Source organism: Lemur catta, chromosome 8, assembly GCF_020740605.2.
Source record: "Lemur catta isolate mLemCat1 chromosome 8, mLemCat1.pri, whole genome shotgun sequence".
NCBI lineage: Eukaryota > Metazoa > Chordata > Mammalia > Primates > Lemuridae > Lemur > Lemur catta.
In genome coordinates, this window is record NC_059135.1 from 75,908,679 (window position 1) to 75,936,569 (window position 27,891).

Here is a 27,891-nt window from a genome sequence, read left to right on the forward strand (position 1 = left end):
TTCATATTTCATATTAAATATTTCACATTCAATAAAATCTTTCCCATTTTTCAAGGACAAATTCTTTAGATATGAAAATAAAATACCTGAGCAATAATTTAATTCAGTATTTTGAACTGAAGGTTGTAGGTTTAAAATATAAATATTTTACAAATACATTCCCTTGGTTCATTATTATCTAACATCTTCCATGATCAATTCAATAACTGACAAGTCATTGTGTGCTAGATATGGTATGGGGAGATATCAAGTGGGATGATGGAGTTTAAGGGAAGTGCCAAGGACAGGACATGGAGCATTCCCTGGGGAGAGAAGCCCCACTTTAGGCTAGTGCCTTGAATCAGCACAGCTAAGCATTTGTATGGTGGTATCTTCATGGACAAGTCATATCGTCAGAAAGGAACTGAGTTGGTTTCAATTTAAACTACCTGAAAAAAAAAAAAATAATTTTTTAAAATGCAATTTTTTTTTAAAAAACTGAACAATTCCTTTTGAAGCAGGAGCAAGCTCACTATTCTGAGCTAATAACAGGTCTTTGGATGTTTGTTCATTTGCTTGTTTCTTTTAGGGGAGTTCTGGAATCAGAGTTGACATTCACATATCACAATAAATCTATCTGCAGTTTATGCTACATCCTGAACTAGACCTCAAATCACACATAACACATTTAAGAAATATCCTTTCTCATGTTTCTCTAAGAAAGGTGTCCAAGATATAATTTACTAAAACTTCTGATTTACCTAAATGTATACATACAGGTAATCTCCCAGGGATATTTCTTTATATTACATAAAAATAGGCAATACAGCGTCCTGGTGGGTGTGGGGAAATTCATGAGTGTGATCAATGAACTCAATTATGGCCCCATTCCAAGGATTTTTAGCTTTCGTTTACAATGATGCATAGTTGCCTACACACCTGACACTGCTCTCCAAATCTTTTCAATAAATAAGAAGGATACATCAGAGCATGTGTGCACACTCACTCTGCCTTTCTCTCTTGTTCTCTCTCTCTCTCTCTCTCAGCTCTTCTGGGTCCCCAGCTGATTTTCTTCGCAAGGTTAGTTGCTAATACATTCCTAGCACCCATGCATTATTAATGCTCCCTGCTCTCCAGGGTGGCAGTGACAAATAGGAAGCAAAATCTACTGACTAGTGGGGAATGTACTTTTTAGTCATGCTTGAAATTTTCAATCCATTCTGCTTGTTGAAGCTTTTTCAGTAGAGATTCTGTGACTGAATGTGCTTTTATACCCCTCTACTCCCTTCTCCCTTTCCCCAACTTTTTGTTTTTCAAATCCGAGAAGCATTCAAGTAGCCAGAGGAAGGATTATGCATCAGGGCTTTGAGGGGGAGTAGAGCAAAAAGAAATTTAAGACAATTAAAAAAATACTTTCAATAGTGACCAAAGCAGGAAGGTCATTGTTTCTCTTTACATGTACTGAGCACCAGTTTTTACTCCAAAAGAACTATGCATGTAGTTATAAATAAATTATACTATTTGAACTAGGTTATGCCAGCTCTAGTATTGCCAGAAATAATAGTAAGTGTGTATCATGAGAAACATTGATTGCTTAATGTACAGATTTGTTTCTTCAGATATAAAATCCTATTCAGTCTGCAATATAAAGAAGCAATCTGTGAAATACTTTCTGAGATGGTTCCTGGGTATTATAAATCCCACTAGCAGTTGTATTACATTTGTTTAATTCACAATTAATTCATTTAAAGTATTATACCTTTGCACATGTGATGATGAGCTTTTAGAGAATACCTTTTTGATGCATAAAGATTTAATTGGTAGAGAACAAAGGAATTGGAATTCCCCTGGCAACTGGAGTGAGAAGTCCTTTCTACAATGTCTCCTCACTTTCAAGTTAGAGATGACAATACTTAATATCAAATAGTCAATTGCCACAAATAGTCAATTTGTGTTTGTGAATTTTTAATAAATATACTATTTAAAACATGATGATCACATACTGTCATAAGAGAGAAATAATTTCTATGAATTAAAAGATAAGAGTAGAGAAGTGATGGGTTTTATATGCAATTTCAATTTCCCCTAAGAGAAGGTACAAAAAACTTTTTTGATTATATATTTTCTACCTAATATTTTATGAGGTTCTTTCAATATATTATCTCATTTAAATATGACAAATATTCCATGTAGCAGGTATTATATCAGTTTTACAATTAAAAGCAAAATTTGAGACAGTATAACTCCTTTAGAGAGGGCCTAATAAGTGGCAAAACTACACTAAAATAAATCAGTGTGATGCCAAAGCCCATGTGCTGTCCACCAGCACACATTGCCTTCTTAGATCTTTAATTCCTGTGTTACAATATCATTATATTTGATTCTTATAGTTGCATAGTAATGGTGATGACACATCAAACTACAGAGTAATTTATAGGTAGCTATCATTGGCTTAAACCTACTTAGAAGAGTTTTCAAACATGGATAATTGGTGCAAAAGCATGACTTTTAAGTACAAATTCTGTTAGAGCACATTATGTGCCATGTTCTAACACATGTATTGAGCCATGAAAGAATTAGCTGAAATAATTAGTGGTGGCTTGTTAAATTAATACCTATGTATAAGTATAGAATCAGGTATTTGACAAATGAAGGGGGCAAATAAAGGAAGTCTCTTGGATTTCCAAGCATGTGAATAGGCACATTGAGTATTCTAAAGTGAATATGAAATAATAAATAATAGAATAATTTGTTACATGACACTAAAAGTTACTGTACTGTGGCTCCCTATGACTGAGCAGATATAGGTATCTCCACATGTATCCACAAATCCTCCACAATGAATACATTTTAAAAAGAGGTCAAATAATACCACCCATAACCCACACGTACAACATAAGCAGAGAAAAGAATCCAAAAAACTTCTACTCATACCTAAGTATGAGAATAAACACCTGAATAAGCAATAATCTCTCACCCTGGCAGAGAGCAGAGTCAGTCCTATGTTACACAGAGAAAAAGAAGACTACTAACAAGTCACACAACTTAACCTGTTAAACTTAACCTCCAGAATTAGTCAGTCCCATCCTAAAGGGGGGACATACTAAAACAGGAACAGGTCTGATATGTTATAAATTAGAATTCTGACTGCATTACAGGAATTGGCTCGAAAGTGCATGGGATCAGAGTAGCAATTCTGGGCAGGTAAACTTCTAGAGCAGATTGAAGCCATTTGGAAGGGAATGGCATACATTAAGAGATACGGCAAAGAAAGAAAAGAAGCAAGCAAGCAATCATCATTGAATAGTTGATAGACACAACCACCACCAAAAAATAAACAAACAAAAATATCGTAGAATCAGAAAATGCACCAACCCATTCCCAATACAAGGAATTTATTATTAAAGAAATTGAACTCTGTAGCAATAAAAGAGGGTTCAAATAAACTAAGAAAGCTAGTACTACTCAAACTCTTTATTCCCTTCCATATCTTAACTGTTATTGCTGGCCATGGAAACTCTACCACATTTAAAAATGAATAACAATAAAATGGCAGGAACCACTCATGCAAATTGACATGAGGAAAAAAAAAAAAAACAGAAAGTGGTAATCAAAATTATTCAATTGATCAAAATATTAACAAAAACCTGAGGTAGGAAATAGAATAAAACTGTAACTCAATGCTATAAAATAAACACATATTATTTGGCAGATAAAAAAGTACATATTAAATCAGAGTAGAAATAATCTTAAAACTAAAGATATAAAACAAAAGTTGACTAAAATCATGAAAATTCTAAGAAAAAAGACACAATTATCTCAGAAACAAAATTAAATTACAAGGTGCCCATGGCAAATTAGATTTGATTGAAAGTATGGTTAAAAGATTTTGAAGAATGAAATCAACTAAGAGAATAAAAACAAAATAAATAAATTAGAAATATGCAAAAAAGTAATTGATATAGAAGAAACACAAATAAATTATTTATACTCTTCCTAGTCCCATCAACTTGCACATTCCAGTGAAGAGGATTTTCTTCAAGTCCCACGAGCAGGGAATTCTAATCTCATCAGACAGGGCTTTCCTGGATCCTGGGGCTGGGCCAGGTTAAGTTTGAAAAGGCACCATCATTCAGGTTGGTGGAGGTGGGATGTAGAAAGGTGAAGGCAAACAGCTACTCATCCAAGCACCAATTGAGCTGGACCAAGCAACACAAATAGCAAGCAAGAATCCACTCTCAACAGTTTCCAGTCTTGCCAAAAAGACATGATGAGGATACTCATAAAACACCACACCAAAATGATTCATGTCTTATGGGAGATAGAGGTTAAATTCTACTGGAAGTTTAGAGGTGAGAGAAATCATCCCACCCTCGGGGCAGAAGAGATCACCTATTCCAAAGATTTCCCAATGGCTTAAAATATTTTTGCAACCCAAACATCAGAAATGTTTTTACATTAAAAACAAAATCATATTAGTCATGTTCTGACCCAAACTCATAGTATCCTTCTTGTTTGCCCATGTTGTTCCCTAGATGGAACTCCAAATGTCTTTATTCTGTTCTTAAAAGTATGATTCACAAATCAAAGTAATAAAAGATGCTGTCATTTTTGGTACAGACTCTGAATCTCTTTCAAAAAAATTTTTAAATCTGTTATTTTAAATAGTGACATTGTTGGAGTAATAAGGGTATAGTGTCTCATGGTTGTGACTCAGAACACCATACCTCTTTGGATATACACATTTCCCATGTAGTTTTAAAAAATCTGTCATATTATAGTCATGCCTTGTGTGAACTAAATAATCCATCAACAGAACTTTCCTTCCAGATCCTTCCTTCAAGATACCTTTGCCTCTCTACGGTCCCTTTCCAATCAACAACAGTAGTCTTCTAAAAACATACATGAGTTTTCATGTCATTACACTGCTTAAAACCCTCTAAAGGTGTCCAGTGGAGTGTCATAACTTCAAGATGCTACGTGAGCAAGGCCCTGCCCAACACCTGTCTCCATTGCTCCATCCATGGCCCGGGTGACACCTTTCCAGCTGCCTAGTGCCCTTGATCTTCCTTGAATAGGCCAAGCTTTGTAGGGACCGAAGCTCAATCCCTCAGCTCTCCCTGCTGCTCAGAAGATATTTTCCCCAAACTTTTATGTAGCTGTCGCCTGCTCTTCATCAAGAATGAACTCGAAGGCACCTCCACAGAGAGCACTTTCCTAGTCACTTTGTCTAAAGTAATGTCAGTGCTGCCCACCCCTCCTTCCTTTTTCACAGAATCCTGTGGCTGTTTACCTTGCTTTATTGTTTTCACAGTACCTACCATAAGTATATCTGATTAAAGGTTTACTGTCGTCTCCATTGCCCCAAACTGTATGTGCCATGTCTATCCTGTTCACTACTGTGTCTACAGTGCCTAGAACAGATTTATCAAATGAACATGTGACTCAATCAATAGGGAAATAAAAGAATAAGTAAATGAATGAATGAAGAGAGTGGAATTTGAGTCATCTCACCCAGCTTTTCTCCTTCCTGGTGGTTATTAAGGAATAATTGCTTACCTGTGGGAAGGAAAAAAGGGTCTCTGTTCTTCTTCCTCCACTTCTTGGGGCTTTATTCAAATTGAGAGGGTGACTAAAGAAGTTGGTTTAAAATTGTGATGAACTAAATTGCCTAGCATTTAATGTTATGTTACCTGATTACCATGTTATTCAATCTGCCTCCAACTGAACACTCTACATAGAGTTAGTTAACTGATGTTAAAAATGAAAGAAGAAAAAATACACAGACACCATGTGCATACAGTTTCACACTTATTGATAAGTAAAAATACCTGCTGTTCTGCTACTGGCAAACAAGCACAAGAGAAATGAGGGAATGTAGAAGGTGTTTCAGAGTAAAATGACAGCTGATGGATATTTCCTTAAGATGGATGTTTTTTGAACGATTTTCAAAGCTATGCTAACTTTTACCTTCTCAGTCATAGAGGCTTAGATTTTCTTTGACAAAGCCGAGTCCAGAGAAGAGTGACAGTTAATAAAAAGGAGACATAAAGTTCAAGTTTACAGAATGGCAAATACAAAAATGCATATTTCTATATTTCCTGTGTGAGTAGATTTTATCATTTCTCGTAGTGATTCAGACAGTAAGTAAGAAAGAGAAATATCACTGGCCAGGCATCCATAGAAATGGAAAAATAAGGACCAGGAACAGAGGCAGCTCTCTTCGTTGCAGTCCTCAACTGTTTCTTTTATTTAAAGTTTCCAAGTATTAGCTATGAATGTCAGCTATGGTCAGGGCCAGCATAAACAAAATTATTTAATGTTAAAAAACTAGGGAATAATTACTGTTGCTGAAGAAAAAATCAATTTGTTCTTTTTCTTGTTGTTGAGCTATTCTTCCTTTCTTTAGCTGTAAGTACAAATGATGTCTAGCACAGAGGCATGAGACCATGAGGCCGCTTCATGGTGCCTCTCCTGGGAACAGCAGCAATAAAGAGAGAAAGCTTGGAAGGAAAACAGCAAAGATGAAGTCTATATTCAAAAACATTAGACAAGTTAAAATATTGATAGGCTTCCTTATCTGTAGGCTATGAATATCTGCATATATTTCTGAATGCCGAAGCCATGCATTTAATTCTGGTGAAGGTTTTTGTGAAACCATGTAATTTGTTGCAGTGTCTCACTTCATTGTGGTAGAATATACTTCCTCACGCAGAATCTGTAGCTACACCTCACTCTGGCACTGTCAGTTTGGTTTCTGAATAGATTCACTCAAAATCTGGAGACGGGAGAAGGGGAGAGAAGGAGAGGGGAAAAGAGAGAGAAGAAGGAAGGAAGGAGGAAGGGAGGGAAGAAGGAAGAGTTTAGAAATTATCAACCACAAAAGCCATGCATTTGTGAAGGAAACTAGTCAGACAAGCTTTTGGGAAAAATTTGCTAGGCAGTTTATTGAAGAAGTAGCATAATGTATATTTTTCTATAGAGGCATATTCTATAGTGGAATCTACTACATAAGTTTTTAGAAATGATATAGAGCATTTGCCTGGTAGCTCTTTCAGAGTCCTGCAGGTGCAGATTTTTATTTTTTAGAATAGAAGATCTCATGATACTACCTGCAAGGCTGACAAATGCTAAATATTGTATAATCTGGATTTTTTTTCTTTTATTTTAAGAAAATTTTACTAATTATCCTACAACCAAAATGCTAATTTGGGTGGGCAATATGTATGTTATTTAGGCTAGAAACTACCTATGGGAATGTATATTTAAATATAAAAATCAACACACACTGTGTGATTGCACTTATTCTTTTGCCTTTAGTATGGGCCACTGGGATTCCCCATTACTATCACATGCCAGGATTAAGTAGCATATTCCCCGAGCCCAAATCCATTAGGAACACATAGACTCTTTGTCACTCTAGGTCAACTGTGAAAGGGAAGAAGTTACAAGAGCAGAAAGGCCAAGGAAGTCTCCTCTCCCTAGGTAAAAGGTTTAATGCCATTTTTATCATGCATTTTAACCCAATGATTTTGTCATAATCTCTGGGGAAGTCTCCCATTTACTTAATAAATTATGTATTGGTTATGGCATCAACAGCACAAAAGAATTAGTTTCTACACAAGCCATTTGCCGTTGACCTTTAGTTGAAGTGTACTTTCTAGTCCTTTCTGAGGTCTGTAATGCAAAATTCTTGGAGAGCAGGGAGAAAATGGTATAGTGAGGTTAGATGACTTGGTCCAGTTCAAATAGTTACATATTATCACCATACAATAGGGATTATTTTTCAATCTTCAGGCTTCTGTTAACATCACATTCAAAATGTGGACTATATTTAGGGTAATTGTATAATTTATGTCCCAGGCCACAACAATTTTGGAAGTAGAAGAGGGCATTATTAATGCACCAAGAAAACAAGCACTAAACTGGGTGTGTCTCAGGGAAATTGCAAATGTGGTCACTTAGTCATCTCATGATTCTACCAAAGAAAGCTCTATGGTTTCAAGTGAAAGCTGGTTTAATTACTGAAAAAGAAAAAAAAAAAAAAAAGTGCCAGTCAGGGGAATATCTAGGTGGGTCAACATAGGTTCACTAGGCCCTAGGGGAAAGACAGAGATGAGAAAAGGGCATGTTAAGTTTATGATTTTCTCTTTAAAATTTTTGCCTTTGCATTACACATGACAATAAAATCTCAAAACTTCTGGACAATGGTTGAGTTTCATTTTTTTCCTTTATTTTGCATATTAATTATTAAAGAGCATTTGTTAAACTCTAGAATATTCTATTCATTTATTGAATCCTTCATGTAATCATCAACTAAGGAAAATTAATATGTTACTATGTCCAGGCACAGTTCCAATTGCAAGGGCTACAAATATGAGCAAGGTAAAGTGACTTCCCTTAAGAGGTTACAGAAGAGCAAGAGAGCCAGTAACAGTGTAATAGGTGTATGATAATGGTGTTAAAAATTCACATAGTGTATTATGGGAGCTTCCCGAAGAAGGCACTGGCTGGCTGATGCATATGCATTCTGTTAAGCATGAAACAAGGAAAGCCACAAAGACATGGCCTTTTCCCCATGGAAATGATGACCAAGATCCAATTTACATAAGGGTTGGAGGGAGAGCTCGGAAACCACAAACAGTAAACCGTGTATCGAATATGGGAAAACTTTTAGGGATCGACCAGCAAGAAAGATTTTATTTTAAAAATGTATAAGGTGTATTTCAAGAAATGGACACACATTGTTCCCTTTGCCTTGTATTTCTCAACTCCTTGAATCTAAACTGTCCTAATGACTTTCTATGACATAGAGGTGGGGGAAGCAAGTTGTCCAAGTTTTAAATTTAAGCTTTAAGAGGTCTTGCCTGTTTCCTCTTGCTCTGGGGACCCCTGATATTTCAACCACGTACATAGCCAGGGGTAGCCTTTTGGATGTTGAAAGGCTACCTGGAGGAGAGTCATGTAGCCCCAGCTGACAATCATCTAACCCCCAGCTGACCCAGTGCCTGACTGCAGAGGTATGATGGAGCCCAGAAGAGACCAGAAAAATATCCAGCAGAACCCAGCACCAATCATAAATACAATCATAAACTAAATAAATGGAGTATTGTTTAAGCCACTAAATTTTTGAGTAGTTTGTCATCAGCAAAAAAGCATATAAATATAGAAACAATTATATTTTGTAAATATGCATATAGGTGGATTTAAGTTTTATATATGCAGTATATTATATATACATATATTTATATAGGTATGTACATATATACATATATATATATATATATATATATACACAGCTTAGTGTGTACACACAGAGAGTACTTTAGTGATTTGTTGAAATCATTACTCACAAATTACTTACCAAAATGACAAATTATAAAATTCTTTTGTAATTATAAACAACTTAACAAATTTTTCATTTGCTATTTGATCACAAGATTTCCAGGCACATTCAGACTCTTTTTCACAAGGATCTGATAGGTTCTGAAAAAGTGTGAATTTTAACATGAGCCCAGAGTCCTTCATTCACTTTCTTTTAGCATCTTATCAGGAAGAGGTTCCCCCAAATACTTCCAGCCCCCAAATAGAATAGACCAATGACTGAAGTATTCCTTATTTTGGCCATGTGGACCTGCTGTTGGATATGTGGGCACCTGGGGAATGACTGCTAAAAGGAGGCACCTAGGTGCGGATCCTCATTGTCCTGCGGAGCCCCAGCTGGTACAAAACAGCATTAAATGGCTATAAAAACATTAGGAAAGAGCACAGTGGGGAAAAATGTAGGGTTGGTAGGAAGAGGAGGGTCCTTAGGAATGCTCAGGTTGCTATTTCTCCCCTCTAGAAATGTAATGGGAAGAATGTGCTTGCATATATTCAACTAAATTCAGATGTATTTTGGTTAACGAGTATTTCTTGGGAAAAAATCTGTTGGTTACATCTCTATATATACATTTATTTGATTACAATAGCTAAACTCTGCAATTTGAGGGAATAGAAATTTTCATTAGAAGTTTAGGGAAGAGAGAGACAAATATATAGAAACATTGCACACACATGAAGAAGGATACCCTAGGTTAAACACTTCCTATATATTCTAACTTGGGAGCAAGTAATATTAAATCAATACTAAAAATAAATGAAAGATTGTAGTTATGGATAGCACAATTCTAGGCCTTCTTTTCTTCTTACTCTGTCTTCTCACTCCCTGAAGCCACTTTCTGCCCCATAAGTTTTTTTTAATTGGCATGCCAATAACCCTCAGATTTATATTTCTCATCCAGAAATCTCTTCTGATCTCTGTGTCAGTATATCCATTTGAATATTTCACTTTTAAATGACACCACAAACTCACAGTCAATAATTGAAATGATCATCTTCCCAGTCAGCATGGATTACCTTCCAGTCCCTTCCCTTCATTGGGGAGTGACCCAGCCATCTATCCTGTCCTGTGGCTCAGAAGTCCAGGAGTTATTTGTGGTGCTTTGCATTTCCTCACCCCAGATCCAATAATTATAAGATCCTATCAGTTTCACTCCCTAACACCTCCGACATCCGCTTCTTCCCCCACCCACTACTGCCATTTCCCCAGGCCAGCTACTATCATTCTAGCCTGGGCTGCCTCCATGGCATCTAACTTTTTGTCCCTGCATTTACTCTTATTCCTCTAATCCTCTCTCCACTGCAGCGAGCAGTGTGATCTTGTAAAAACAATAATAGTACCATTTTCCTATTCAAAAACCTTCAGTAGCCTTTCATATTTTTTACTCATCAAGACAAAAATATTTATCATAATCTAGAAAGTTCTGCATGAACTGAACTCTACCTACGTCTCTAGCATATTCCTTTCCTTCAAGTTCAGATGTTGAGATGATTCAAAACAATACCTTTTATTCCAGGTACAGGGCACTCCCCTTTCCTCGTCATTTGATATATGTTACTCACTTTGCTTCCACTTGACCCCCGTCTCCCTCCTCCAGTAATCCTACTCACTTTTCAGATCTTAGCTGAGATGTCACTTCCTCAGGAAACCCTTTTCTGACCATCAAGTACCAGGCTAGTAAGGTCCCCCAGCTTAACTTTATTATTCACATTACTTTTCCTTTAGAACAGTGTCATAATTAGCAATTATATGCTTTCTTGACTGCCAGATTAATGTCTTTCTGGATTTATGCTGGCCACTAAGGTAGCCAGCAGTCATATATGGCTATATAAATGTAATCACTAGCCACATTTCAAGTGCTCCATAGCCACATATGACTACTTGCCACTACATCAAACAGTGCAGATAAAAAGCATTTCATCCCTGCAGAAAGTTCTGTTGGGCAATATAGGTCCTGACTGTGAGCTCTGTAAGAGTAGAGTCAATATCTGTTTGCTCAACATTAAAATCTGGTTTATAGCAGATGCCTAATACATATTGTTTTCTTCTTGTTGAGGGGAAATCTTCCCTAGCCTTCATAACAAGTGTTTTTTTTTAATTCTATATTATGAAATGACTTGATTAAAATTCTTCATTTGGGGTTTGTTTACTTCCCAAAAGATGAATACATTTGCTGATATGTTCATGTCATCATGGCTTAATATAGCTCACACGGATGGTCCCATTTCCAATTCAGTATTGACTTATAGCTCAGAGCTAAAATTTTCCTAAATCTTACTCCAGGTACTAATGATTTAGTAACATGTTAAGATTAAGAACCTCTGTGGTTTAAGGGCAAACAATTCCCTTCAAGTGTTCCTAAATCACATCTGCCTCTCCTTTTAAATTGCAATATCAACTTTTCCTTGTGTAGATTGATTATGGGCCAGTTGGCTCTCATCCATATCTTTAAATCAAACATGCCCTGGTAGAGCTGGCAGGTTGCAGGACGAATTAGAAACAAGGCCAAGAAGCTCATCTTAAGTCATTCTGTTATAACCTTGAGTAACGATACCCTCCAGTCTGTCATCTCTGCAGGAAAGACTAGAAGCTGGCTTCACCTGTAACTCTTATTTATCCTTGATTTTACTTCTTCTTTCATGCCTTATCAAGAAGTTTCCACTAAAATGAAAAAAATTTAAAAAAATGAAAAGAAGGAAAATTATTCGTATGAATGCAGGATGCAAATTCCTGACTACTTTGAAATAAAATGAACTATTAAAGAGGCCCTAAAGGGTTTATATCTGATCCATGACCTAAGGCTGAACAGTCTAGTACCTCCCATGAATTGACATTAGGGCCTTGGTAAACATTCTGAATGAATCTCAGAGATTCTCTGGGATGCCATAGAAGTCTAAACAATTATGGTAGTATAAGACACCATTTAAACATAGATTACCTTTAGTGAATAAAACTATATACAGGAGTTGCCAGAAGGCGTAAATGTTCCCAAAGGAAAGGTTGGGGGCATCAATTACTTCTGTAAACATAGGTGATCTTTTTGGATAAGGTATAAATAAGATAAGGGGTGATTGCTACTCAGCACACCCTAAATTAGCTTACAAATATCCTTCCATTATTGCCATAGGGCAAAACAAGATGAACCAGAGGACAGACAGAAAGATTCAGAGAACATCCAGGCATTCAAATAGAGAAAAGCCAGTCACATTGAATTATTAATAATAACTATTAATAGGTATTTTTGTACAGTTGATGGGAGGAAGAACTGCATACAAAAGTCCACAACTTCCAGTTCGACTTAAAATTTTTTGATTTTACAATGGTGTAAAAGCAATATGCATTCAGTACATTCCTTGACTTACAATGGGGTTACATCAGGACAAACCTATTGTAAGTTCACAATATGATAAGTTGAAACTGCTCTTTTGATTTACTATATTTATTTCTACGTGTTTATTGGGACATGACCACATCGTAAGTCGAGGACCATTTGTACTGAAAAAAAATAAAGAATTGTGGACAATTACAATTCAAGAAATACATAATTCTTTTCAATTCACACAGGCTATCCTGATTTAAGAAAATTATTAGGGCATCATAGTACTGGAGAGATCAGGATTCTTGCAGAATGTAAGATTAGCAAAATTCAGAGTCTAAGCAGAGATAATTCTTTGAATTTTTTGTTTTTTTTGTTTATTTTGTTTTGTTTTTTGCTATATCCTTGGTTGGAAGGATGAAATATTAATATCAAAAGCCAACTTTCTGGAACTTCTAGAGTTTTCTTCATATTTATGCATATAATACATATATAAATATTCTATATAAGCATTCATTATTTTATAGTGCTAGTTCATTTATTCTTAATTAACTTTATAAAGTCCAAATTAATAAAACATAATAACAAAATAAATTTTAGCAATTAGATTAAGTATTAAATATACTAACTATTGTCTAGATTAGGTAAGGGTTGGGAAAGGAAGAGAAGGACAAACCAATGAAACATAGTAGAAAGTCTCTTACCACTCATGTAACCACCACTTTTGCAAAATGGTGCCATAAGTAACATATTTATTTTTTTTTATTTAACTTACTCTTATTTTGCTTTTTATTTTATTTGTATAAATTTATGGGGTACAAGTGGCGTTTTGATATAGGATATATTGCATAGTGGTGAAGTCTGTGCTTTTAGTGTAGCCATCAGCCAAATATGAACAGTATACATTGTACCCATTAAGTAATTTCTCATCCCTCATACCCTCCCACACTCCTACCCTTCCAAGTCTTCAGTGTCTATTATTCCATTCTCTATGTCCATATACACACATCATTTAGCTCCCCTTTATAAGTGAAAACATGTGATATTTAACTTTCTGTTTCTGAGTTATTTCACTTAAGATAATGGCCTCCACTTCTACCCATGTTGCTGCAAAAGATATTTCACTCCTTTTTATGGGTTTGTAGTATTACACAGTGCATATATACCACATTATCTAATTGTTCATTGATGGACACTTAGGTTGATTTCCATATCTTTGGCATTGCAAGGAGTGCTGTGGTAAATGTATGCATGCAGGCATCTTTTTGATATAATGATTTTTTTTTTCCTTTGGGTAGATACCCAGTGAGGGATTGCTGGATTGAATGGTAGTTGTATTTTTACATCTTTGAAAAATTTCCATATTGTTTTCCATAGAGGTTGTATTAATTTACATAACCACCCTAACAGTATGTAAGCATTCCCTATTCTCCACATCCTCACCAACATCTGTTGTTTTTTGACTTCTTGATAATGGCCATTCTGACCAGGGTAAGATGGTATCTCCTTGTAGTTTTAGCTTCTATTCTCTGATAATTAGTGATATAGGGCATTTTTTTCCATATACTTGCTGGCTATTTTTATGTCTTCTTTTGAAAAATGTTCATGTTCTTTGCTCACTTTATAACGGAGTTATTTGTTTATTGTGGTGATGGTGGCTATTGAGTTGTTTGAGTTCCTTGTAGATTTTGGATATTAGTCTTTTTTCAGATACATAGTATGCAAATATTTTCTCCCATGCTGTAGGTTGTCTGTTCACAATGTTGTTTATTTCTTTTGCTATGCAGAAGCTTTTTAGTTTAATAAGTCTCATTTTTCTATTTTTGGTTTTATTACATTTTTTTTGGTGGTCTTAGTCATGAATTATTTTGCCTACGCCAATGTGCAGAGGAGTTTTCCCTAGGTTTTCGCTCAGAATTATAGTGCTGGTTCTTATGTTTAAGCCTTTAATCCATCTTGAGTTAATTTTTGTATACGATTAAAGGTAAAGATCCAGTTTTACTTTTGTACATGTCAGTCCAATTTTCCAATCAGCATAAGGTTATATTTTTGTTGATTTTGTTGAAGAGCAGCTGTCTGTAGATATACGGCTTTATTTCTGGGTTCTCTATTCTGTTCCATTGATCTATGTGTCTATTTTAATATCATTATTATCCTGTTTTGCTTACTATAGTCTTGTAGTATACTTTGAAGTCAGATATTATGATTCATCCAGCTTTGTTCTATTTGCTTGCTCTTGCTTTGGGTACTCGGGCTCTTTTTTTGGTTCTATATGAATTTTCAGGTTGTTTTTTCTAATTCTGTTAAAAAGTGACATTGGTATTTTGGTAAGAATTTCATTGAAACTATAGATTTCTTTGAGCAATATGGTCATTTTAATATTGATTCTTGTAAACCATGAGCATAGAATGTTTTTTTTCTCATTTTTTTATGTCACCTATAATTTCTTTCATCAGTGTTTATAGTTTTCCTTATAGAAATTTTTTACTTCCTTGGTTAAATGTATTCCTAGGTATTTTATTAATTTTGTAGCTATTGTAAATGGGATTGAGTTTTTGATTTGATTCTCAGCTTGGCCTTTATTGCTGTATAGAAATGCTATTGATTTTTGTACACTGATTTGTTTCCTGAAACTTTACTGAATTCATTTATCAAATCTAGGCGTCTTTTAGCAGAGACTTTAGGATTTTCTAGGTATAAGATCATATCATCAGCAAACAGAGATAATTTGACCTCTTCTTTTTCAATTTGGATGCCTTTTATTTCTTTCTCTTGCCTGACAGCTCTGGCTAGGACTTTTAGTACTATGTTGAATACAGATGGTGAGGGTAGACATCCTTGTCTTGTTCCAGTTCTTAAGGGGAATGATTTCAATATTTCCTCATTCAGTATAATGTTGGCTATGGGTTTGGCATATATGGCTTTTAATATTTTGATGTATGTTCCTTCTATGCCTAACTTTTTGAAGGTTTTTATCATGAAAGGATGTTGAATTTTATCAAATACTTTTTATGTATCTATTGAGATGATGATATGATTTTATTTTTAAATTCTGTTTATGTGGTGGGTCTCATTTGTTGATTTGCTTATGTTGAATAATCCTTACACTTCTGGAATAAAACTTATACGATGGTAGTATATTATTTTTTGATGTGCTATTGAATTTAGTTTATTAGTATTTTGTTGAAGATTTTTGCATCTATGTTTATCATGAATATTGGTATGTAGTTTCCTTTATTTGCTGTGTCCTTGCTTGACCTTGGAAACAGCATGATAGTGGCTTAATAGAATGAGTTAGGGAGAATTTCCTCCTCTTCAATATTTTGGAACAATATCAGGAGGATTGATTCCAGTTCTTCCTTGTACATCTGGTACAATTTGGCTGCCTATCCATCTGGTCATGGTCTTTTTTATTGTCACTGTTAGTAGATTTTTTCATTACTGATTCAACCTCATTAGTCATTACCAGTCTGTTCAGGATTTCTATTTCCTCTTTGTTCAATACTGGGAGGTTATATGTTTCCAGGAATTTATCCATTTCCACTAGGTTTTCTAGATTGTGAGCATATAGTTCTTCATAGTAGTCTCTGATGATCTTGTGATGTCTCCTCAAGTAACTATGACAGGAATGTGACAGCAATTGTAATGTATCCTTTCTCATTTCTGATTCTGTGTATTTGTATCTTCTCTCCTTTTTCTTGGTTACTCTATCTAGTGGTCTATCCATTTTTCTTATCTTTTTAAAGAACGAACTTTTCATTTTATTGATCCTTTGTATTATTTTTTTGGTCTCAATTTCATGTACTTCTTCTCTAATCTTTGTTTTCTTCTGCTAGCTTTGGATTTTGTTTGTTCTTATTTTTCTAGTTTCTTGAGGTGCAATGGTAAGTTGTTAATTTGTGATCTTTCTACTTTTTTGATAAAGACATTTAACATAATAAACTTTCCTGTTAGCACTGCTTTCACAGTATCCCAGAGGTTTTGGTATGCTGTGTGTTTATTTTCATTCATTTAAAAAAAATTTTTTTATTTCAATCTTAATTTCATCATTGACCAAAATATTGTTCAGGAGTTGGCTGCTTAATCTCCATGTATTTGTATAGTTTTGAGATTTCCTCTTTACATTCATTTCTAGGTTTATTCCATTGTGGTTTTAGAAGATACTTGATATGATTTTGATTTTTTAATTTCTTTTGAGAGTTGTTTTATGACCTAATATAGGATATATCTTGGAGAATGTTCCATACCCTGATGAGAAAACTGCATATTCTGTATTGGTTGGGTAGAATGTTCTGTAAATGTCTGTTAGGTCCATTTCAGATAATACACAATTTATGTCTACTGTTTCTTTGTTAATCTTTTGTCTTGAAGATCTGTCTAGTACTGTCAATAAGATAAGTCCCCCACTATTATGATATTGTTATCTATCTCTTTTCTTGAGTCTAGTAATATATATTTTTTAATGAATCTGGGTGTTCTGGTATTGGGTACATATATATTTAGTATTATTATATCATCTTGTTTAATTAATCCCTTTATGAATATATAATGTTATTCTTTGTTTTTTTAACTGTTGTTGATTTAAAGTCTATATTTTCCTGATATAATTATAGCTATTTCTGGTCACTTTTGGTTTCCGTTTGTGTGTAATATCAGTTCTCAACCCTTTACTTTCAGTCTACGTGTTTTTACCAATTAGGTGAGTTTCATGTAAGCAGCATACGGTTGGATCATTTTTATGATCCATTCTACCAATTTATATTTTTAAGTGGAGTGTTTAATCCATTTACATTCAAGATTAATATTGATATGTGAGATTTTATTTCCATTCTGATGTTAATTGTTATGTAGTTACTTTGTAATCTCATTTGTGTAAATATTTTATAACACTTGTCAATTTTATACTTTAATATGTTTTTATGATGGTGAGTATCGACATTTTGTTTTCATGTTTAGAGCTCCCTTGAGCATTTTTTGTAGGGCTGGTCTGGTGGTAATTAATTACTTCAGTGTTTGCTTGTCTAGGAAAGACTTTTTCCTCCTTCATTTATGAAGCTTATTCAAGCAAGATACAAAATTGGGTGTTGACAGTTTTTTCTTTATGAAGTCTGAAAATAAGACCCCAATCTCTTCTGGCTTATAAGGTTTCTGGTTAGAGGACAGCTATTAGTGTTAGAGAATTTCCTTTGTAGGTGACTAGATGCTTTTCTCTTACTGATTTTAGGATTTTTTCCCTTTATGTTGATTTGAGATAGCCTGATGACTATATGTCTTTGTGAAGTCCTTCTTGCAGTATATTTTCTTGGAGTTCTCTGAGTTTCTTGCATCTAAATTTCTACATTTGTAGCAAGACTAGAGAAGTTTCTTCAATTAGATCCTCAAACGGGATTTTCAAAATTTTTGTTTTTTCTTCTCCCTCAAAAATACATATGACTCATAAGTCTAGATGCTGTCAAAGTCTTTGTTAATTTTTTTAAAAATTCATTTTTCTTTATTTTTGTCTCACTGGATGAATTCAAATGATCTGTCTTCAAGTTATGAGGTTCTTATGCTTGGTCTAGTCTATTGTTGCCACTTTCAATTGTATTTTGTAACTCACTCAACGAATTTTTGATTTCCAGAAGTTCTGTTTGGTTTTGTTAGATAGATAGATATTTTTGGTAAATTATCAGAAGTTCTATTTGATTTTGTTAGATAGATAGATATCTTTGGTAAATTATTTGTTCATATCCTTAACTGATTTTCTGATTTATTTGTATTGGCTTTCAGATTTCTCTCAGATCTCATGTAGTTTGTATAAAATCAATATTTTGAATCTTTTATCTGGAATTTCAGAATTTTCGTTGTGGTTAGAATCCATTGCAAGAGAGTGAATTTGATCCTTTTTGGGGTATCGTATGCCTTATTTTTCTATACTGCAAGAATTGTTCACTGATTCCTTTCTATTTGAAGAAACTGTCACTTCTTATTTGTGAATTTATTTTTGTTTTGTTAAGACTTATTTTCCCTCCTTAAAGAGGTGACTATAATGCATGCTCAGTAGAGTGGTTTGGCTTTGCTTTTGGGTGCTTTCAGTGGCCAAATCTCTGTATGAATTATCTGATTATAGATAGCTTTATTGTGGTTGTTTACTCAAATACTGGTTTTAGCAGTGGTGTACTGGGCATATGAGTAGGCTCTTGATCTCTTGTGAAGCTGGAGTGGTGGAGGCCTTGAGAAGCTTATATTGCTCCCAAGCACTGTGCACTTGGGTCAGCAGATTTTGAATTGGTTTGTGCAGGTCAACCTCCAGGATAGTGAGTGGCACTTGCAGGTAAAAGCTGGCTGCAGTGGTCATAGTAAGGTGTATGCTTGATCTTTGTTTAACAACAAAAGCTCTCTTAGAGTGTTCTTTAGGTCATGGACTAGTCTGTGGGACTCTCAGTGACTTGGGCTCTTCTCTCAGCCTGGGGGTAGGGAGACAAGCTGGGAAGAGCTGGACCAGATAGGCCCACTTTTGGATCCCCCAATGGCAAGCATAAGCACAAGCCCTGATAAATGTGGTGGAAGAATGTAATAGACTCTGTAAGATTTCCTGGGTTATTAATAGCCTTAGAGTGGTGGCTTTCTCAAACGCTGGTTGTAGAAGTAATGTACTGGGTGAGTGAACAGGCTCAAGGCCCCCTGAGTTGCCTGGGTGGTGTGGGCAATGGGCAGCTGAGATTTGCACAAACCTTGTCTCTCTCTCAAGTGCTATGCAATTGTGTCAGCTGTTATGGACTGTGCAGATTGACCTCCTGGCCAGTAGGTGGCACTTGCAGGAGAGAGCCAGCTATAAAGGTAGCAGAGGTATTTATGCTTGACCTTCATTATCCAGGAGAAACATAAGAAGTACTGGGATGTTCCAGGCAATGGGCAATGCCATGGAACTCGCAAGGGTACCTGTTCTGTGTTCTGCCACCAAGGTGTTGGGGGAAGACAGGTGGAGCTGGGTGAGGTAAGCCCGTGTTTAGGCTCCCCCATGGCAGGAGCAAGCACTGACCTCAAGAGGGGTTGGAGACCACTGGGGCAACAATCCTGAGATCTAGGTATTTGACATTATAGAGAAATTATTTAGTGGCATAGATACGATATATCAAACATGAATGAGAATGAGTGTAATATTACACTAAACACTAAACACTAAACACTAAAAATCATTTCCAATTTTAATGAAAATGTTTTAGGATTCAATTTACTTTTTCAGAGCCTAAAATCTTTTTGTCTTATTAAAACTCATAGATTTGGGATGGACTAAAAATAAATGAAGTAAAAGATTTTGTAAGGAATATCATCATTAGCTTTTTAAAATTACTAGAGAGCAAGTATCATGTTTGCCATTTTTTCTGGACTTCCCAACTTTTTATATGTACTTAGAGCCACTACAGTAATGAATATTTAACAAAGAATTGAGAATATCTTCAAAGAAGATGAATTCCAATATACCTGGTTCAATTGTTTTTGAGAAAATGTATTCTAAATGCAGTTAGGCTTTGCCATAGTCCTGATATATTGGGTCAATCTGTATTTGGGAAGTTTCTTGGTCAAGGTATATCATGGCCCCAATAGTTTAGAACTCAACCTACATACATTATATTAATATAAAAAGTCAATTACAATGGACCTTATCCAATCTGGGAAAAAATCCCATCCTATCAGCTGATTTCACTTGAAATGTATTGTGCACTATACCTTTGGGAATATAATTTTGCATGGGGCACACAAACTAATATTGGTACCATAAAAGATGGTTCTTTAAGAACTTGTCCCTCACCAAGGCCCCAGCACAAATAGGGCAAGGTTTTGGCAGAACAATAATCTGTATTTTCTACATGAAACCACTTTGTGCCAACCGAGTTTTCCTCTGTCTTCTTTTCTTGGTAACTGAAGAAGGCCAAATGCATTTCATAGTTTAAAAAATAAACATTGCTACTGGCTTGAGGCCTAGCCCACCAAGTATTGGCTTGTAGTTAGTTCATTTTGTCAGTCATTGGTATACCCAGAAAATGAAGGAATGTTCCGTAATAGGAATGCCAACAGACAGCTACTGTGATACAACTCTAATGTATCTGCCTTGACTATTTTCTTTTTTTATCTATTCAACTTAAAATGATCTAAATCTATCTATTTCTGGCTGTCAGTCTCCACATATTCACCTTTGCTGCCAATGTAGTGTCACCCGTCTATGACTGTATGTTTTGGTTTCTTGCTCTCGGGCTCTAATTTGCAGAGCCAATTTTGAACTTCTCCAAAGACTCCCACACCAAGCACTCTGCCATTAACTGCTGATGTGGAACTCTGTCAAAAATCTTCTCAAAATGCAAGTGTTTCATGAGAAATTGTGTAGTTTGTTACAGAAACATGTTTTATCAACAACATATATTTTTGTATGTCTTCACTTAGAGCCATAGATTTTAAAGGTGAACAGAGTAAACATTTTATTTTAAAGATGAACAGAGTAATATAAGGTCTAGAGGCTAGATCATCAAATTAAATGAATAACCATTAAATATTTCTATACTTGAGATGCATATAAGTAGCTAATATCATTAGAAAACATAGGATACAGATTGTAACATTTGATCAATTCATAAAGTAATGGAACTGGAAAGGTTTAGCATTTAATTAGTTTCCTTATGTAGAGGAAAGGTATCATGTCACTGATTTTTTTAATGCCCCTAGGTGTAAGTTTTCTATATGTTAAATGCTCAACTTCTGAAACATAAATTTATACTTTCAAGAATAGGTCCTTATAAAATAGTTGACCTAAACAAAACTAAGGATATAAATATGGAATTATTTTAAATTAAATTGATTATTATTAAACCTCATGAAATACTAGATGTGGCAAGGCAGGATCCAGAGAGGACAATGAAGACAACTCGTTTAAGGGCCCACACAATTAATGTATTTAAATAATTTTTTTTTTCTCTTGAAGCATTAACTTGAAAAAAAAGTCTTGAAAAGTTTGTAAGGTAAACAAAAAATTAGACAAAAAAAATCAATTCAGATATAAGATGGATAAGATGTTAGAAAACAAAACAAAAATAATTCTAATATTGCATTTTAACTTCTACATTACCTATTAGTACTTGAAAAAAAATGTTTTCCAAGTTTTGTTTCACAGAACACCCCAACATGCCATACAATAGAAACAGCTACTACCTTTAAGTAAGTTGGGAAATGCTGCAAGATATATCCCTGTTTTAGACATTCCACTTAACATATTAACATAAACGTACTCAACTCTGTTAAGAGTGATATTCCCTTCACATATTTAACCATGGAAGACTTTTGATAGAGTTTCTTATAGCAAACTGTCTTCTGAAGAATACACATTGGAAAATATTGGCTAGGCCTAAAGCTCCCCCTTTGAGGGTATAATTTGTCCCTAATTTTAATTTCAAGAGAATTTTCTTTTCCATCTCTTTTTCATGCCAAAAAGCAACAGTTACTCAGGACTTTTTTTTTTTCTTTGAGCAGGTGAAAATAGAGAATAGAGAAGAGAAATGGAAAAACGTTAAATCATAGTTTTATTACTAAAAACCATATAGGCTTTTTTTTCTCATTGCCTTTCCATGGACATTTTCTGTACCGATATTTTTTATAATTGTTTATAATATATGAATGGATCACATTACAGAAAGAGCAGGAACACTGAGCCTGTACAGGTGATTTACTGTTTGAATAAAATAAAACTTACAACAAAGCTAATTTGAAATTTAAGTAGAACATAATTGCTATTCTTCAGAGTTCAGCATAAATTATAAGCAGTTAAACTAAATCACTGTAATTAAAATTACTGTTACATTACATAATCCCACAAATTCTTAAGTTCTCTTTTCTCTTTATTATCCATCATCTATAAAAATGTTACTAATAGAATTTCCTAACCATTATGAAAATGTAACTGTTTGCGTTTGTAAATTTTCTCATACTTGTGGAAAGAAAGCAAAAACTATTGTCTCTGTAATCAGAAATTACTAAGCATTCATTTCTTATTTTCCTAGGATCCTCCATACATAGTGAATGCCGCAGGGCTACCCACCCCACTGTCCTCCATATGAAGAATTTAAGACTGAGGAAAAAACTTTTGTTTGCACACCAGGGAGAATGGAATTTACTATTAAAACTTTGTGATGGATAGAGATACTGACTGCTTTTTACTTTTAATAAGGTGATATTTATTTTTAATAGAGAGATGGTAAAACCTTCTTATACAATCTAATGCAACCACCTATAGAGAGTGTCTCTTCTGTGCAAAGCTCTATGTTAGAAACTTACAACTCAAAGTGCCTTAAGAAATCTCCTTCTTCCCCATTAGCAGGCTATATTCACCTTCTATCGATACTTTGACAGGGCCATAATTCACCTGAGATTACTCTTCTCTCATGGCAATCTAACATCTAAGTGTTAAGATCCTGTAAGTTCCTAGATCCTGTACAATTTATACCTAGTATGAAGCAACTTTATTTTGTTTAATGGGGGAGTGAGAAATAAAATATAATATATGGGAAGACATGACTGATGGGAACAGGGAAGAGATCCAGAGTCTCCCTTCTCTGCGGTCAGCAAGTTATCTACCATCAGGAAGAGAGCAGAGATTGAAAACAACATTTTTGAAAGGAAATTTCATGAATCCAAGAAATCTCTAAAAGCACCAATAGTTTCATAAACTGATGGCAAGACACAGAAAGTTCAGGAAGGAATAATCACACAAAGCCAATCTATGAAATATTGATATTATCAATTTTAAAAAGTGAATGAAATAAGTTCTTTGACTTATTTTATTACTCCTTAGTGAATTTTAATCTAGTGAATCTCTTAGAAACATGATCTAAATTTAACATTTTGTTTCTGCACCATTATTTGAATAAAAATTTCTAAGTCTTTAATCTTGCTGGCTGGAAAACGAAATTATTTTGTAGAAGCTTTTTAAGCCGGAACACTGTAACTCTCTTTCATGAAAAACATGATGTAGCAGGAAAGATCAAAGATTTGTAGGGAAGTTCTTTTTCCTCTTTTTGAAAGCTGATGCCCATGGCTTTCATTAATTGAAAATTTTCTTTACAAAAACAGACCTGTAGGCAGTCTATTTGCAGCCGCCAGCATTAGCTGCACATCGCTGTAACTTCCTGCTTTTAGATACGAAGAGATCAATGAAACTGGATGCTGACAATTTGAGGTGAACTTCACTAATTTGTAATGACATGGGCGTGCTGAAAAACAGGTAATTACCTAGCCATTATCTTTCATAGTTACGAGTGATATAACTGACACTATTATTATCCATGAGTAAGGATAAGGAAAAAACTCAGTGGTCATTAACATTGAAAACACTTGTGGCTCATTTTTACTAAGACTATCTTTTCAATATACCTTTCACATACTAACTGTGTGTGTGTGTGTGTGTGGGTGTGTAATCATTACTATTGATGTTCCAATGCTAAACCATAGATCGTGTCTCCTTAGAAATATCAAAGATGTCATGAGATTAAATATTTAATGATATTACCTCAAAATGTTGTATCTATTATGTCTTCATGAGCCTCCATAAGACATTCGCAATGGAATAAAAAAAAAGGGCTATAACATTGTGCTTGGGGAAATAATTTTGTTTTATCTTTACTTTTATTATCTAAATTAGTGTTTAGAATGTGTGAATGTCCGCAGTAGAAAAGAATCAAATCTGTTATGTGTCTAGGTCTATGTAATTTTAAGCTCTGCATTACTAAAATATTTTAAAACTTTCAAAGTAAAACTATATAGTTACCATTTAATTGATGATATAGGCAAATTGTTTTTTGTTGTTGTTGCTCTTACATCCAAATTGTCCCTTTTCATTATATTCAGATGAATAAACTCTAAATTCCAGATCAAAGTCGGGAATTTGGCCTCTCAGGAAAAAAGTGTGGATAAGGGAAGGTGGCTTTTAACTTTCTTCAGTTGGCTTAAGTGAATTATAAACTTTGATAAAGAGTCACATTTTATTAGACTTACATTTAATTAAATGGGAACATGTGCTCTTCTATCTTTTTCTCTCTATCTTTGAATCATATTACAAAGCTTATTTTTAAATAAAAATAATTATTTTATTCAAAACATTAATGCATGCCAGTAAAAAAAAAATGCACTCAAGAAAGTAATATTAAAAAAAAAAAAAAAAAAAACACCTCTCAACACTCAAAAATAGCCATAGACATGTTTTGGTGCAGTTCCTCCCAATCTGTTGTCTAGGAAGAAATAGGCATCTCTATTCTCTCCATGACAGCTGGAAAAATTCTTTGTACCATATGGAAACACATGAGTCAGTCCCCCTTGAAAAACCCTCATTGCAGGCCAGTCACACTTGAAGTAAACTCTAATGTTCTGTCCTTATCCTACAAGGCCCTGAAAAATTTAACTGCCTACTCACCCTCTGACCCCAGAACTTTTACAAGAAATTCTGTGCTTATCTACTGATTGTCCTATAAACTATCCCATCAATATTTACACAATGCCCTTCAAATTCCTACTTTGGCATCATCTAGAATGACCAAAATTGTCCTAGTTCTAAATCTGAAAGTCCCACATCCCAGAAACACCTGCGGCTGTCAGTAAACTAGGTACTCCTAGAATAACGGTATTTTGCACGTTAGTCTTTGAATAATAATTGCTCTTAAGTTCATAAAGTTGTGTTTTCCATGCAATTTGTTGATGTTGTGTATTCCTCATTGACTTGGAAAGCCATCTTTACTAACAGAAACAAAATGAAGGATAAATCTAAATACCTATTTTTGGCTATCTTTTCTCACTCATTAATCTGTAGGTCTATATTAACAATAAGACCATACTTTTTAAGTAACTATGACTTAATAATATGCCATAATATGTAGAAATAGAAGTGCCACTCCAATTTTTATTTTCAACATGCTGTTTTTGTTCATTTATTTTTCAGATGAATCTCAAAATAATTTTGACAAGTAATAAAAATACCACATTGAAACATAAATTTGAATTACATAGAATGTACAACTTTATTTGGGAAAAATGTTTATGGCTGTAATATTGAAATTCTCCATTCAGGAACATACACATATCCATGTAATTTTTCAAAATAATGTGATGATTTTTAATAATATGTTAAGGAATCTTTATATGTGGGCACTGAACATTTTTAAATTGAACTTAGGTTTAACTAATTTCTCATTGGTCATTTTGAGTTGTTTTGGTGGATACTTAGATTAAATGGGATATTTTACTTTCAGTATTTATATTTTTCTTATCTTATTCCTTTGACTAGAATTCCAGAATCATGTTATTAAACCGTAACAACAATGGCCATCCTTATACTATCTTTTCTTCCCATAAATAATTAAAATAGACTGAACCCCCATACTAAGATTAAGAAAACCAAATAGTTGTTTTTCTCCACATAAAGACTATTATTTTTTTTTAACTAACTGTTTGAACAAATGTTTTCTCTGTTTTTATGTGTCCCTGCTTTTCCACAAACCAAAGCACATATTTAATCAACCTCGTAAGAAATCCTACGTAGGTAGGGCTCTTGTTGCACTCAAGAAAGACTATGTTAGTTCAGGTAAAAAGCTCTCCCGAATGCCACAGCTGCCTACATTTTAGTGCAGCCACCTACAAATTCTGCTTATTCTCCCTGTGATTGTTTCTACTTGTCATAGCAGGGAATAGGTTCCTTCTTCAGGAAAAAGCCCTTATTTTATTACTACAACTTTCCTTACCAGCTCCACTGACTATCCATCCATGCCAAAGGATCCTGGAACATCTGCCTTTAAGTTACATTTGGCATTCTTCTAAGGGACACAACCTCCCCCAAACTCTCCCCAGTAAATATCTTGAATTTGTAATACCATCTTGTTATCTGTTATCTTGGAAAACTCAAATTAATACAAATAGTGCTGGAAGTATTACTATGGGACTCTGGAATGGGCTCACCCACCAACTAGTTGGCAAAGAAGAAGTTGTTTGTTCTAAGTGTATATAGTACACAGTAATGTTCCAATTGCTAAAGATTTTAGCTGAGATGACCTGGGTGAAAAACATCCCAGGGGAGTTGAAAGCTCTTGCAGGTGTTATGACTCAGGAATTTGAAAGTTGTAAGAGAACAATGCCTAGAAAGTTAGCATAGTCTGCTTCTTTCTATTGTTTTATTGATGCCCCAAAGGATAATGAGAAACTGAGGGCTATTACCAGGTGGTTAAAGACTAAGTAGAAGAATAGACTCAGAAGATGTAATACTTAAAGATGCAGAGCCCCCAAAATGTCTAAGTACTCAGTCAAAGCAGATCTGCCATGATAAAGCTGGGTCTATGGATGGGAAGACCTAGGAGCATGAAAAATGAGACAGGGACAGTGACATGGATGCTTACGGTGACGTTGGCTTCTAAGACCTCTCAGAAACTTCAGAATTTGCAGAAATTGTCCATATTACCTGTAGTCAGAGTTAGCAATTATTACATGCCAGAAAAATCTCAGAAGCCCTTCCCCTGAAAGGCAACAGTTTTCCACTGAGATGTCCCTACCTCCTCTTCTGACTGATAGACAGAAACTAGGTTAAATTCTATCCTTGGGATGTTCTGGGCCTCCGAAGAGAAAGCAGAGATGTAGAAATGCAAAAATTAGCTAGCATGATCTTGCAAGAGCCAGGGGAATAACACCAGAACTAGTTTTTAAGGGTGCTTAATTAAGTAACCTAGAATATAAGACTTGAAAACTGAAGCTTTGGTGATTTAGAGGCACTGTCTCATGATATGGAATTTCATACTCTGGAAAGGACCAAGGGATGGGGGAAGCTCTATGTTAGGGTGACATTTAGAGGCTTGGAAAAGTGATGGCCAGTGATGAGTGCAGTAGAGATGCCTAAGCTGCCCTGGCAGACGGTAGAGGAAGGAGTAAAGAGGCTGAATAAAGTGGGCGTGCTGAAATGAAAATATTATGTGAGGCCAGAAAACGCCTCAGAAGATTATGTTCTGCAGGAGGACAGACTGATACCAAGGATGGCAGCAGAAATCCCACTGGTGGCTCTGGACTGCAGACCAGGGCTGGAGATTGGAGAGGCAGTCCCAGGGCTGAGCTCATTAGTTATCTGTAGATATGGTGGGGTGCCATAGTGAGAGAGATGGAGGGGGCTATGCTTAACTTTCAGGAGTCAGGGGCTATAAATGCCATAACAGTTGATAAG